Source organism: Malaclemys terrapin, chromosome 24 (genome assembly GCF_027887155.1).
Source record: "Malaclemys terrapin pileata isolate rMalTer1 chromosome 24, rMalTer1.hap1, whole genome shotgun sequence".
Lineage (NCBI taxonomy): Eukaryota > Metazoa > Chordata > Testudines > Emydidae > Malaclemys > Malaclemys terrapin.
Genome location: NC_071528.1, coordinates 11364513 through 11377395, shown reverse-complemented (window position 1 = coordinate 11377395; position 12883 = coordinate 11364513). Strand labels below are relative to the sequence as shown.

Genomic DNA, 12883 nt, shown 5'->3' with positions numbered 1-12883 from the left:
CGCATTCTATCTGTCTCAGTGTTTTTGATCTGAACACTTGCCTCTATTTTCAGAGAGCTGGAGCCTTCTTGTGACATTTTGCTACGATGCAGTAACTGAGAATCCTTTTAAAAAACGATTCCAAAACATTTATTGTCGTTTGGCACCTATGGTAACGCTGCATCATAACAATAAAGACACTTTGTACCTCCAGAGCTGAGATTTCAAGCTCTTTGCAAATATTAATTAAGCCCCATGATACTGCTAGGCAGCATTTATTTTTCAGAAGGGGAAACTGAGGCACAGTGTAGGGAAGTGGCTTGCCCACCATTACACAGTCAATCGGGCCTGGTCTACACACAGGTTTTGTGCTGGTAGAACTATATCAGTTATAAAGGTGTCCTATACCAATATAGCTGATGCCCCTTCCCATATGAGAATATCTATACGAGTATACGGCACCTTAATGCTGACAGAACTGCACCCACGTGAAGAGGGTTGCATCACTTTAACTATCTCTGTATAGTTCATTCATTCATAGGTTTAAGGCCGGAAGGGATCATTACATCATCTCATCTGACTTCCTGGATGACACAAATCATGGAATTTCTCCCAGTACTGAGCCCAATTCCTGGCCCTTGGTTCTTCTGCTTTTCTCTGGTAAATTAAGTCCTTTAGTCCCTGGATTTTCTCCCCTGGAAGGTATTTATGCACCACAATCCTGTCCCACACAGTACAACTTGTGTGTGTGGCCAAGCGCTCAGTGGCGAAGTTGGGAATAGAACCCAGGAATCCAGATGCCCGGGCCCCTACCCTCACTGCCATACAGTCACAAACTCTGCAAGGTGGCACCAGGCTTTAATTTATATGGCTGCGGTAGTTCCCTCTGCCTGTGTGTCAATGCTTGCACGGCCACGAGGGACCGGAAAAATGCTTGCCTGCCCATGTGCGCTAAATATTGCTGCAAATTGATTGGTGCACGCGTTTGAAATTGACGGCTCTTTAGTCTGCTACTATAAACGGCTCCTCAGGAAGGGCTGAGGCTTCAATGTGAGCGCAACACATGCCCTTTGAAAGCTGTAATTGTCACCTATATATAGTCCCCCTTGGTATAGAACACCGTGTCAGGGATGGTGCCTCCTGGGCCCACAGAAATGCACAGAATGCTGGCAGAGGATAGAGGAGGAAAAACAACTCAGAGGGGAGGCTGGTGTAAAGGCAGAATGGCAGGGAAAAGGGCAGGAGAGTGGAGGCGACAGAGGAGAGAAGGGAACGGCTGGCAGTGAAGGTCAATCCAGATCAAAGGGGCCACAGTGGAGCATGGAAACACACCAAGCACTGATGCGGGGCATCAGGATTCCTGGGTTCTGCTCCCAGATCTGCCACTTACTTGCTGAGTTGCATTGGGCAAATCATTTCCACTCTCGGTGCTACTTTGCACTTGGAGTAGAAGGTGGGGACCTGCAAAGGCTCGGGCTGGCCCCCGAGAAAGCTCTGGCTTCTGCTCAGACGAGCTTTACCCTTATTCCAGAAAGTCCCAGGATGCCTGAGTGGAGCTGTCAACCAAGATCTTCAGCCCAGAACTCTAGGCTCTTTTAGATACCCTGAGTCCAGGCCACTGAAGGTAAGGACCGAGACTTTGAACTTGACTCCTCTACTTGACCTCGAGCAGCCTCCGCTGTAACCGCTAGTGAGAGAACACATCTCCCCTCGACAGCTGGGTGAAATTTGCAGAATGAGGTGGTTTTGGTAAAAATGAATTAATAAATCAACAACAAGGAGTCTGGTGGCACCTTAAAGACTAACAGATTTATTTGGGCATAAGCTTTCGTGAGTAAAAACCTCACTTCTTGCATCCGAAGAAGTGAGGTTTTTACTCACGAAAGCTTATGCCCAAATAAATCTGTTAGTCTTTAAGGTGCCACCAGACTCCTTGTTGTTTTTGTAGATACAGACTAACATGGCTACCCCCGATACTTAATAAATCAAATTTATCAAAAATGAATGTTTCCCACAAAAAACATCATTGACGGTGGAATTTTTCCTTTTTTTGCAAAAAAGCTCCCAAAAAATAACCACCACCCGACCTCTTCCAAAAACAACACCAACCCAACAAAAACTTTTGAAGCAGTTATCCACATTTTCCATTGAACTGCCATTTCAGTGCATGAAAAACGACGTTTTTCATAAACACGCATGAGTTTTTTAAAAGACGTCTCCTTTCAAACATCAGGGGGTAGCCGTGTTAGTCTGTATCTACAAAAACAACAAGGCGTCTGGTGGCACCTTAAAGACTAACAGATTTATTTGGGCATAAGCTTTCGTGGGTAAAAACTGAAGAAGTGAGGTTTTTACCCACGAAAGCTTATGCCCAAATAAATCTGTTAGTCTTTAAGGTGCCGCCAGACTCCTTGTTGCTCCTTTCAAACACACTCCCACAAATATAGGATTTCATTTCTCCATTGCTTTTTCAGCCCCCTGGTTTCCCCTCTCCATCATGCAGTTCGGGTTTGTACCTCCGGCTCTAGAGACGCGAGAGACTTTCTTTGGCTTATCCGGAAATATTCTGTGTCTGTAGCTGGGCTGAGCGAGCCCAGCTCGGGATGGGGCAGGAGCAGCTTTCGGGCTGTCAACATCAACATCCCTCCATGGGCCTCGCGTTTCTGCTGTGCTACGGGTGGGATGAAGGGACGTCCCTGAGGCTGCTGAAATGTCTCAGCATGGCTCTCCGCCGGAGGCTGCTTCCATTGATCCCAAGCCCTGTCTCCTCCTGCTCTCTGGTTAGGCCTGATCACAGCCCACGGTAGCGTTTATAACAATTCCCCCGAAAGACTTGGCGTGACGGAGATGCTCACATCCAGGACTTGCAAAAAAGCTGGGGCTGGAGCATCAGAAACACTCGGGAGGGGCTTTTCAAAATGTGTTATTTTAAATGGAAATGGGCGAGCAGCGTGGTGCCTGGATCAAAGAGAAGAGAGATCTGCCCCTAGAATGACACCGTTGCATCCCGGCACAAAGCGCAGCAGGGAGCACAGCTGCTGTGCGGAATTCAAAAGGTATCTTACCTCCGAGAGCGGCGCCGTACGCTTTTGATGCGCTGTCCCGCCTCCCTGCTGCCAGGTGAGTCAGTCACACTGATTAGGCTGATGACAGCGGCAGGCGCCTTGGGGCACAGCCCGAGGTATGTGTCCTGTGCAGCCCCGTAAGCGGGGCTCAACGGCATGTCGCCGCAGGGATTTTGCTGGCGAAGGCTGGCAGCCTTTGGTCTCGGAGTTCGAAGTCGTGTCACCAGCACGTGTTCCCTGTCGTTACACGTTGCAAAGGGTGCAGGCCAATGCAGTTTCCTGGGCCCAAGCGTAACACTGGGATTATCCTGACATTGCTCTCTGCCCTCCAGAGATGAGCACCTCCAGCCATGATGTGAGGAGACATCCCCCAAGAATGGCCAGCGAACCGCAGGAACTTAGGCCTAGATCCCCAAAGGTATTTAGGCGACTCCCACTGAAATCAAAATACCTTTGAGGATCTGGCCCTTAGGAATGGCCAGACTGGATCAGATCCAAGGTCCTTCTCGCCCAGTATCTGGTCTCTGGCAGTGGCCAGCACCAGCTGCTTCAGAAGAAGGTTGAAGAACCATGTAGAGGGTAGTTATGGAAACACCTGCCCTTCAGGGTAAAATCTACCACGCAAAGAGGGGCCAGTTTCTTGTTAGCCCCGTGAAAACTACGTACCCTGAAGGGAGCAGACCCCGGGGTCTCCGACAGGGTGTGCACGTCCCCTCAGCCCAGTGACAGCTACGTACCATGAAGGGAGCAGGTCCCGGAGCCCCAGACAGGGTGTGCACGTCCCCTCAGCCCAGTGACAGCTACGTACCATGAAGGGAACAGGCCCTGGGACCCCAGACAGGGTGTCCACGTCCCCTCAGCCCAGTGACAGCTACGTACCATGAAGGGAACAGGTCCCGGGGCCCCAGACAGGGTGTCCACGTCCCCTCAGCCCAGTGACAACTACGTACCATGAAGGGAACAGGTCCCGGGGCCCCAGACAGGGTGTCCACGTCCCCTCAGAAGGGAGGCAGAGTGCAGAAATGAGGCTAACCCAGGCAGTAGTTCCCTGTTCACTCTCAAACCCTCTGCAGCCTTTGCCATGGGGCCCTAGAGGATAGCCTGGCTCCCCGTATGTCTTACTTCTTTTTTTAAGCCCTGCTCTAAGCCGACTTGTATTTTTAGGCGCAACACAGTGCTGGAATCAAGCTGCCACTTTTGCCCCTGAGGCTCCCATGAGCCACATCTGGCTAACAGTTGCATCAGTTAACAATTCGCAGCATCCCACCTCCCCCCCCCACCCCCCCGCTGACAGCCCCAGCAGGACAAGGCGGCTGCTGGATGCAGAGAGCATTGCCTAGTTCTCAGGACTCCTGGGTTCTCTTCCCAGCTAGCTCCCAGCCCTGCCACTGACTTCCACCTCTTGGTGCCTCCGCTTATCCTCTGGATGCAGGGCTAAGGACGCTGAGCTGCCTGGCAGGCTTGGTGGGCGTGCGCCAGCTCGAAGGACAGCAGGTCAGCAGCCTTGTGAGACGAGAGGCCGGGGCAGCAGAAAAGCCATTTTATTTCCATTCCTAGAACGAGTTTCTCCCTGTGATGGACCCGAGAAGCCGGCGCTCGTGTGGGCCAGACGCACTACAACACTGCCCTCTGCTGAAAACCAGCCAGCGCAGCAAGAGGGACCAGCAACCTCAGAGGCACAGCAGGGAGCTGAGGGAAACAGGAGAATTCTCCATGGGGAGTCCCAAGCCATGGACCTGCCTTTTCTCTCCCTCTCCTTCAGCTCCATCAAGCCCTTCGCAGCCTCCGATATAGGGTCCAGAACACGAGCCTGCTTCCCCGTTCTGCTTTCCTAGCTCCCCCAACCCGTTTATTATCCACTCTCTACCAGCCCCGCAATGGAGCCGTCCCCAAGAGCCCTGCTTCACCCAAACGCCCCCACTTCCTTCAGCCTGCATTCAAAGACTGGCTGAGTGGCACCTAAAGTGCCCTCCCGCGTCCCCACAACACTCCACCTGATCATGGTTTGCAGCAGTGTTACCTGGGTGCCTTGGAGACCTGGGGCCGGCCAGAGGCAGGAGGGTTCAGTAGTTAGGATGCTGGACTGAGAGTCAGGAGACTTTGTTCAAGTCCCAACTCTGCCACTGATCGGCTGACAGACTTCAAGCAAGTCCCTTCCCCTATCTAGGTATGTCTACATGGCAGCAAGTCTCATCCTCACCACCCCCCACCCCAAATTTCAGAGCCCAAGCTCCCAGCCCGAACGGGAATGTCCGCACGGTTATTTTTAGCCCTGCAAACCCAAGTCTGCAGACCTGGGCTCGGAGATGCTCTGCGGCAGGGTTGTTTTGGGGTTTTTTTGCACTGTAGATATACAGTCTGTGCCCCTTTCCCACGCTTGGTCTACTTAGATTGTAAGTTCTTCAGGGCAGAGATGGTCTCTTATCCTGGTCTTGAACGGGACCTTCGGGCACTGCTGTAAAACAGTTAGCATAGGGTTCTTTTCTAGGCTGTCTGGAAGAAGGGATTTCACTTAAACGAAGACACTTAAAACAGACATTCAAGTTAGCTGCTGTAGTTCTGCCAGAAGGCTGAATTTTCCCCTGATAGGTTGCTCCTGGCAAGGACTTTGTGATCATAACATACCAGCTGTCTCTATTTTCTATTCCCCCTCCCTCTCTCACTTCGCAGGCCAACTCTCCTTTTATTCCTTATTCCCTCCTCCCTTCCTCTCCTTTCCTGCTCATTCTGGCCTGAGTATTCCTTGTGGTCTCCTTTCCAACTTTCAGTCTGTTTCCTCGTCACGTCTAGCCAAAAGGGTGCTTCTGCTTATCAGACAAGACTTTAAATGAAGGTCCGGGCTACTTGTGGCTTTAATGATCCCGTGGCGCTTTTTGGTAAGAGTTAACTCTGGTGTCCTGGCCGCATCCGAACTTGGATAATTATATTCTACCTCAGCTCCAATTCCCGGTTAGACACCGAGGAGTGAAAAAACACACTGTAGTTCAAAATAGCTAGACGGGATTATAATTTCAACTGGCTCTTCCATCTTACTGAACAGATGTGTTGTTTAAAAGATAGTTTTTAAAAAGATATCGAGCATTCCTCAGTTACAGAGGATTTTTCATCTGTAGATCTCAAAGCAAGTAACACATAAGGCGTAGCTTTAATGTGCTCATTTTACAATGGGTCAGGGACGTATTTGCCCAAGCTACAAGTCAGTGGCCAAGCTATGGATAGGACCCAGGAGTCCTGACTCCCCACCCTGCCCTGATTCAACAGATCACTTAAGCAGCTGCTTACCTTTAAGAACATGCTTAAATCCCACTGATTTAAGCCTGTGATTAAGTGGTTTGCGGAATTAGGGTTTCTGTGCCCAGACTACTAGATCACATTCACTCCTTGTTTAAGGAGAAAAATGTTTCCAGTCCAGTTGAAAGCAGCTGTAATGCACTGAAAGTCTGACCTTGGCTTCAAACGGTGAGACATTCTCCATGCTAGTCTCGGGCAGACAGCTGCAACAAGATACAAACAGCAAAATTTCTAAAACGCGGTGTTATTAGTTGTTTTCTGAGAGGGCAAAAATGAGCTCGGCTCCTCTCCCAGAGGAGCAGGAGACCCAGTAGCTCTTCAGAGCAGGGAATACAAATCTAAACTGCTCAGACACACAAAGCAAGGGTCAAAAATGGAGGAAGGTTGAGAAAGGTGACAGTAGCCAGACTGCCCAGTTAGCCAGAAAGGTCTGTCAACATCTTGATGGGCCCAGTGAAAGTGTGAGTGAGGATCTCTTACAAGGGCTTGGCAACAGCAAATCACTGGCCATCTTTGGGTCCTGGGCATGGGCATTCACTTTCTGCGAGGGAAGACAGATGCTGTGCTGGGCCTCCATGCTAATTAGCCACTAAGGATATAGGCTGTGATGACAACTGCTATTGCTCTGAATTTGCCTGCACGTTTGAGATCATGTTTATGGGCAGCACATTCTCATTTATTTGCAGGGGGCGCCCTTCACACAACACACTTGAGAAAGAGTCACCCCACAAACAAAATGTTGGGAAATTACACTTGGAGCAAGCAGAACAGCCTTGAGGGGCCAACACTGCATGGGCTAACGGAGTTGGCAAACAGAAGGTGGTATTTTTAGAGAGCATCCAGCAAGAGACAGCGAGACCGAAGTGCATGGTTAGTGGCATTTGCTGATAGTGGCCGTTAGGGCCAACTGGGGGCAAGACAGGACCTTGAGATGGGAGAGAGAAAGTCAGATAAATTAAAGAGACCGGGAAGATGATTAGAAAAGAAGCCAGAAGGAAGATACATTCTGGAGTGAAGAGAGGCAAGTGAAGAGGAAGGGTTGGAAAGTAGTTGTAGAGGATGAGGTGAGAGGGACATAGAAAACAGAGAAGACAAATAAATTAAAGGACAGCAGCCCTATTGTTATTTGCATTATATTGCTTAGCTGCCATAACTGAGATTGGAGTGCCATTGTACCATACTCCAAAACAGCTTACAATCAAACCTGACTAGACAGACAAAGGGTTGGAGGGGAAACTGAGGCACAGAGGGGGGCATTGACTTGTTCAAGGTCACCCAGCAGATCGGGGAACAGAGTCCGGATCTCCAGGCTCCTCATTCAGTGCCCTACTGACGAGACCATGCTGCACTAGGACAGCGATAGCAAAAGAGAAAGTGGGAGGAATATAATTGCTTGAAGAATGTATGCTTCTATTGTTTTAGCAGTTTATAGTCTAGCAGGAACCATTAAAGCAGATGCCTATCATTGAGAGACAAGCAAACGGCCCCAAGAGGTCATAGGACAAGGGCAAATTTGAATTTTTCCTTCTTTTCTTACCAGGGTTGGGGTTGTGGAAGTTCCTTTTGTGTTCGCTATCTCCTGAACTTCGGATTTCGGACCTGTGCATAAGAGATAATAGTCATTTTAATCAGTTTTAGAACTTACATCGCACTTCGCAACTTCAAAGCAATGTAGAAACATTAACTACATAGCCAAGTCTCCCAACACCCCTGGGAGAAAAAAATATTTCTCCACTCCCCCATTTTACAGCGGGGGGGGGGGGGGATGCAACGAGGTTAAGTAACTTGCCTGAGGTCACAGGGGGAGGTGGGAGTGCCTCCTTGTCACGCCTTCAGCCCATGCTAAGGCCACGCAGTGAACTCTGCATAGGCTCCCAACAGCCAGGTGAAGTGCACAGGTCAAAAGCCAGCTCCAGCCCCTGTGACCAGGAAGTCCCAGGGCATTTCTACCCCGTGGAAGTGCTCCTGGCTGCGAAATCAGAACTGTGCTCTCACCTTGACTCAGCCCACAGCCACACGATAGAGACGCTAGCGCCGTAGCTGTGGCGGCAGAACTCCGTCGTGTAGACACAGCCGTTCCTCCATTTTCCAAAATGGCGGTTTTCCCTTTCTGTAGGAACAGCACCTCCCCTAACAACAGTTGCTATAGCGATAGAAGCATTCTTCCATTGACATAGCTGCGTCTACACTGGGGGGGTAGGTTGGCGTAGCCATGTCAGTCAAGGGGGGGGGGGGGAAGGCTGATTTTTCACACCCATGACCAATATAGCTACATCAACCTAATTTTTAAGTGTCGACCAAGGCGTATTCTTCGCCTCTCTGGCCCAAGGAGGTTTGTGATGATCTCCCTATGAGCGGGGAAGAGAGAACGCCGGGGGAATGTCTACACTGCAGCTGGGAGTGAGCCTTGTGCTGGCTAGACTACTAAAAACAATAGTGTGGGCATTGTAGCCTTTGGTAAGCCACCCAGGTCCAAGCCTGCCCCACACGCTGGGTCCACCAGAGCCACCGCTAATGGTGCAACAGCCACATGGCTATGTTTAGCGAGGTAGCTTCAGCGGCGCTAGCATGAATCTGTCTGCTGGGCGGCACGGTTCACTCCCAGCTGCAGTGTGGACGTACCAAGAAAGGCCGTGGCCACCAGGACCAACAAGGGATCGTTGGAAACAAAGAGTTATGGGAATGGCCTTTGGAAACTGAGTCATGGTAATTGGAGTGGGACAGATATTGGAGGGACAGTTGGAATGAGACGCACAACGGAACCAGCCTGCCATGGGTATGACGGTTTGAACCAGGGACTAACAACAGTTGGAGCGGGGCATTTATAGAAGCGGCAGCTCAGACAGGAGAGTAACAATCGGTCACTGGGGGTAACCACTGGAGCCAGGCAGTTTGGGGCTTGACAGTGGGAACTGGGCACATTTGAGAGCTAGGAAGATGTTGGAGGCTAGGCCTTCGGGCAGTAATGGCTAGAACACCAGGCAGTTAAGGGAACGATAATCAGAACTGGGAAGATACCAGAATCGGATCCTTTGTGGGAGCAACAGCTGGAAAAGGGTGTTTATTGTGCCTGGTTACACCAGAGAGTGACAGGAGCGGGATTTTACCCTGGGAATGGCACTTTGAATGGATGGAACCGAGCAAGTAAGGGAAGGACAATTAGATAATCAGCATCGGGGGGGGGGGGGGGGAGAGAAACCCCAGCAGAACCCACCTTGGAGGAAAGAAACGAAGAACAGGCAGGAAAGAAAAGTGAATAGGAAGCTGGATAAAGTTCAGGAGAAGAGAAATGAAAGTGATGCCACCGGGAGAGGAAAATAGGATTAAGCAGGACTAGTCCCCTTATTATTTATGCAAATCAATGGGGCTTGTGGGTTCCCGACGAAGTGGAATAAATGCCCAACCCTGGTTACAACAGGAAGAGTGTAGCTTATAACAATGTGTGGATCTTGTCAGGTCCTGGTCTCTCTCGTTCCTAATTAATAGGTGTGGTAGGTGGGAGCTAGTGCACACGGAGTATCACAGCATCTATCACACTGGGGTGCATTGTATGAGTGAAAGAGAAAAGGAAGATGGTGGAAAAGAAAGGAGGTGGCTTGGAAGGAAAGGGGAGCAGTACAAAAAGCGACTCGTGTGAAGAGTCCCCCATCAGGAAGAGACAAAGAGGAAGTCAAGACTAGAGAAGAGGTCAGACTAGACAGGAAGGGTTTGAGAAAACCACGATGGGAAAATAGGGAGACTTAGAAGGGAAGGCAATTAGAGCCCAAGATCTAGGATTGCTCCAAGATTTCTGGCCCTGGGGGGGAAAGTCAAGGTTCAGGAGAGCACCAGTGAAATCAGAGATATGGAATCAAGAGGACTTTTCACCAGGAACGTGCACTACAGTTTCGGATCCATTTATCAGTAACGTGACCTAGTCATAAGGTGACAATCAAGACTGGCAGAGAGCAATCAGAGATTGATAAAGAGAAGCAGTAGAGTTGGGGGTCACCAGCACAGGACTGATGTTCAAGGTTGAAAGCTACCTATGAGATGTCTCTGTGGGACAGAGAAAAGTACCAAGGACAAAGCTGTAAGGGCTCTTAACAGGAAGAAGAGGGCACGGGGGGAGATATCGACCCCCGAAGGAAGCATGCTGGAGGCACTGTTTCCTTGGCTGGGGCACTCCAAAAGTGCAGTGACAGTCTAAATTGGATGCTTCCCTGAGATCAAGTGGGGATAGCAGAGAGAAGGATCTGTAATCACAAGCAGGACATAGGTCAAATCTATCCCTTAACCTCTGCCTGCCACTTGTGCAAGTTTGGGCAATGAGACAACTCATGCATCTCACCCTCATAAAGTTTGTGGCATGCTGGCACATCACGATGCAATGACAATGCCTTGAAACACTAACCGACCGTGGGACTGATGCTACAAAGTTGGACCAAGAGTTACAGCAGGTACATCTATATTGTAAAAAAAAAAAATTAAAATAATAACCAACAAACCTTGCATCAGTGTGTCTCAGAGCCCAGGTCTACAGACTTGGGCTTGCAGGGCTTCTGCTAAAAATAGCCATGTAGATGTTCCCACACTGGCTCTGAGGCCGACTGCCCCACCGGGTTTTGGAGCCCAAGTGGGAACGTCTACAGCATACAGCTATTTTTAGTGCCGTAGTGCGGGCCAGAGTCTGTAGACCTGGACTCTGAGACTTGCTGCTGTGGGCTTGTTTTTTTTCAGTCTAGACGTACCCTTAGAGTCTTATTAACATCTTCCAAACAAGATTTGCGGGACAAGATATCATCCATTAAAATTGGGACAATCTTGCAGGGAGGGAAGGAAAATGGAATGGGTAGTAGTGACCCGCTCTCCTTCTGACGAATGACAGTCTCTACATTCAAGGAGATTGTTTGGGGAACGGTATTCCCCAAGGCTCATCCCTGCTTATGGTAATGCCACCGCAGTCTTCTTTTCATGTGCCCCAAATATGTATGTAACCCCCTCCCCACCACTTGAGTTGAATAATTTATGGAGGAGGAATGAACTATTGTAGGAGGATCTACATATCTAGGTTTTTATGCACCCAAGAGGCTCTGAGGGGTACCTTCTGCAGGAAGTTTTGTTGATTATATCTGCAAAGGCATAAACAAACGCTCTTCTGAAACATCTTTAAGAGCCAAGGGATAAAACCCATGGCACAGAGAGGTGTGAAATAAGAACAGGCCGAAGAGCCAGGAATTTCCAGCTCTGAGGCACCAGGGAAGTTACTTAAATTATACATGCCTCAGTTTCCCTCTCTGTAAATCAAGGGTAAAACAATGTTTACCTACCACACAGGGATGGCAGGGAAGACGAGTTTGTTAAAGTTCTGCGAGGATCACAGGCCCTGTATGTAATTCCATTGTAATTCGCTTATCTTTGTGTGAAGCAGCAGGTAAACCTCTGGTGCTACCAGAACTCATTTTATCTCTGGCGGGGATGGTTAGCCAGGGAGTGGGTGGATTACTCTACCAGAGCCAAGGACGTCTCCACAACCCTCCCTGCCCTTAGGCACATATTCGCCACCCAACTCCCATCCCTCCAAAACAAGCCATGTTTCTTGGGTCTGTCAGCCTGGGACCATCGAGTGGAATGGACTGAAGCAGGTCCCCGAAACACACCCAACAAACACCTCTCTCGCAGAAAGGGCAGGCTCTGAAGTCAGCCTACAAACGAATCTGCCACGAGGGAGTCTAAAGGCGTGAGGCCTGACCGTTCTCATAACTGCTGCTATTGTTTCCCTCCTGTGGGGAAAGCCATGCAGTCTTTCAATAGGAGTTCAAAATAAGGAACGCTCCCCTTCCTCTGCCTGGCTGGGGTCAGCACTGCTCCCACAGAGCTCCCCCATTTTCCTTGGCTACTGCAAAGGAGCGCTTCCCCCTAGGTGTCCGTCTACATTAACCCTTTCCTTCCCACAACCGTCTGATGGGACCTCTGGGCTAGGTGCTTGGCCATCCCTCCTACTTTCCCTCCCGCCAATATGCCCCAGCTGGTGGAAGCAAGGCCCAGCTCCCCCCCACACCCCCACATGGCCCAGCTGGTGGAAGCAAGCCCAGCTCCCCCCCACACCCCCACATGGCCCAGCTGGTGGAAGCAAGCCCAGCTCCCCCCCACACCCCCACATGGCCCAGCTGGTGGAAGCAAGCCCAGCTCCCCCCCACACCCCCACATGGCCCAGCTGGTGGAAGCAAGGCCCAACTCCCCCCCCCACATATGCCCCAACTGGAAGGAAGCCCCCACCTTCTCTGCTCCCTCTTTGTCCTGCTCCTCCCCACAGCCCAGCTTGTCCAGCAGCGCCCCCCTCTCCCCAGCTGTTCAGCCTCCTCCCACTCCCTCCCTCACCTAGCCCCCCCCTTTCCCACAGTCCTCCACCATCCCACAATGCCCAGCGGCCCCACGCCCCGGCTCCTGAACGCGCGTCCAGCTCCCTCCTCCCTTCCTGCTCGCCCAACCAAACTTGCACCCTGCGGGCCCCGCCCCGGGCCGTTACGAACCCCGCCCCTCCCGGCCAAGAAGAGCTCCCCATTGGT

At 50.6% G+C, this 12883-nt stretch overlaps 1 long non-coding RNA gene across 1 annotated transcript; it reads right to left on the bottom strand.

Annotated features, from left to right (window-relative positions):
* Nucleotides 1-5715: 5715 nt before the first annotated feature.
* On the bottom strand, nucleotides 5716-12649 carry LOC128828821 (uncharacterized). Its single transcript, XR_008443241.1, has 3 exons — nucleotides 12594-12649; nucleotides 7873-7934; nucleotides 5716-6538 (listed from the first exon to the last, which is right to left on the bottom strand). It is a non-coding gene; the product is annotated as an uncharacterized LOC128828821 (long non-coding RNA).
* Between the last annotated feature and the right edge of the window lie 234 nt (nucleotides 12650-12883).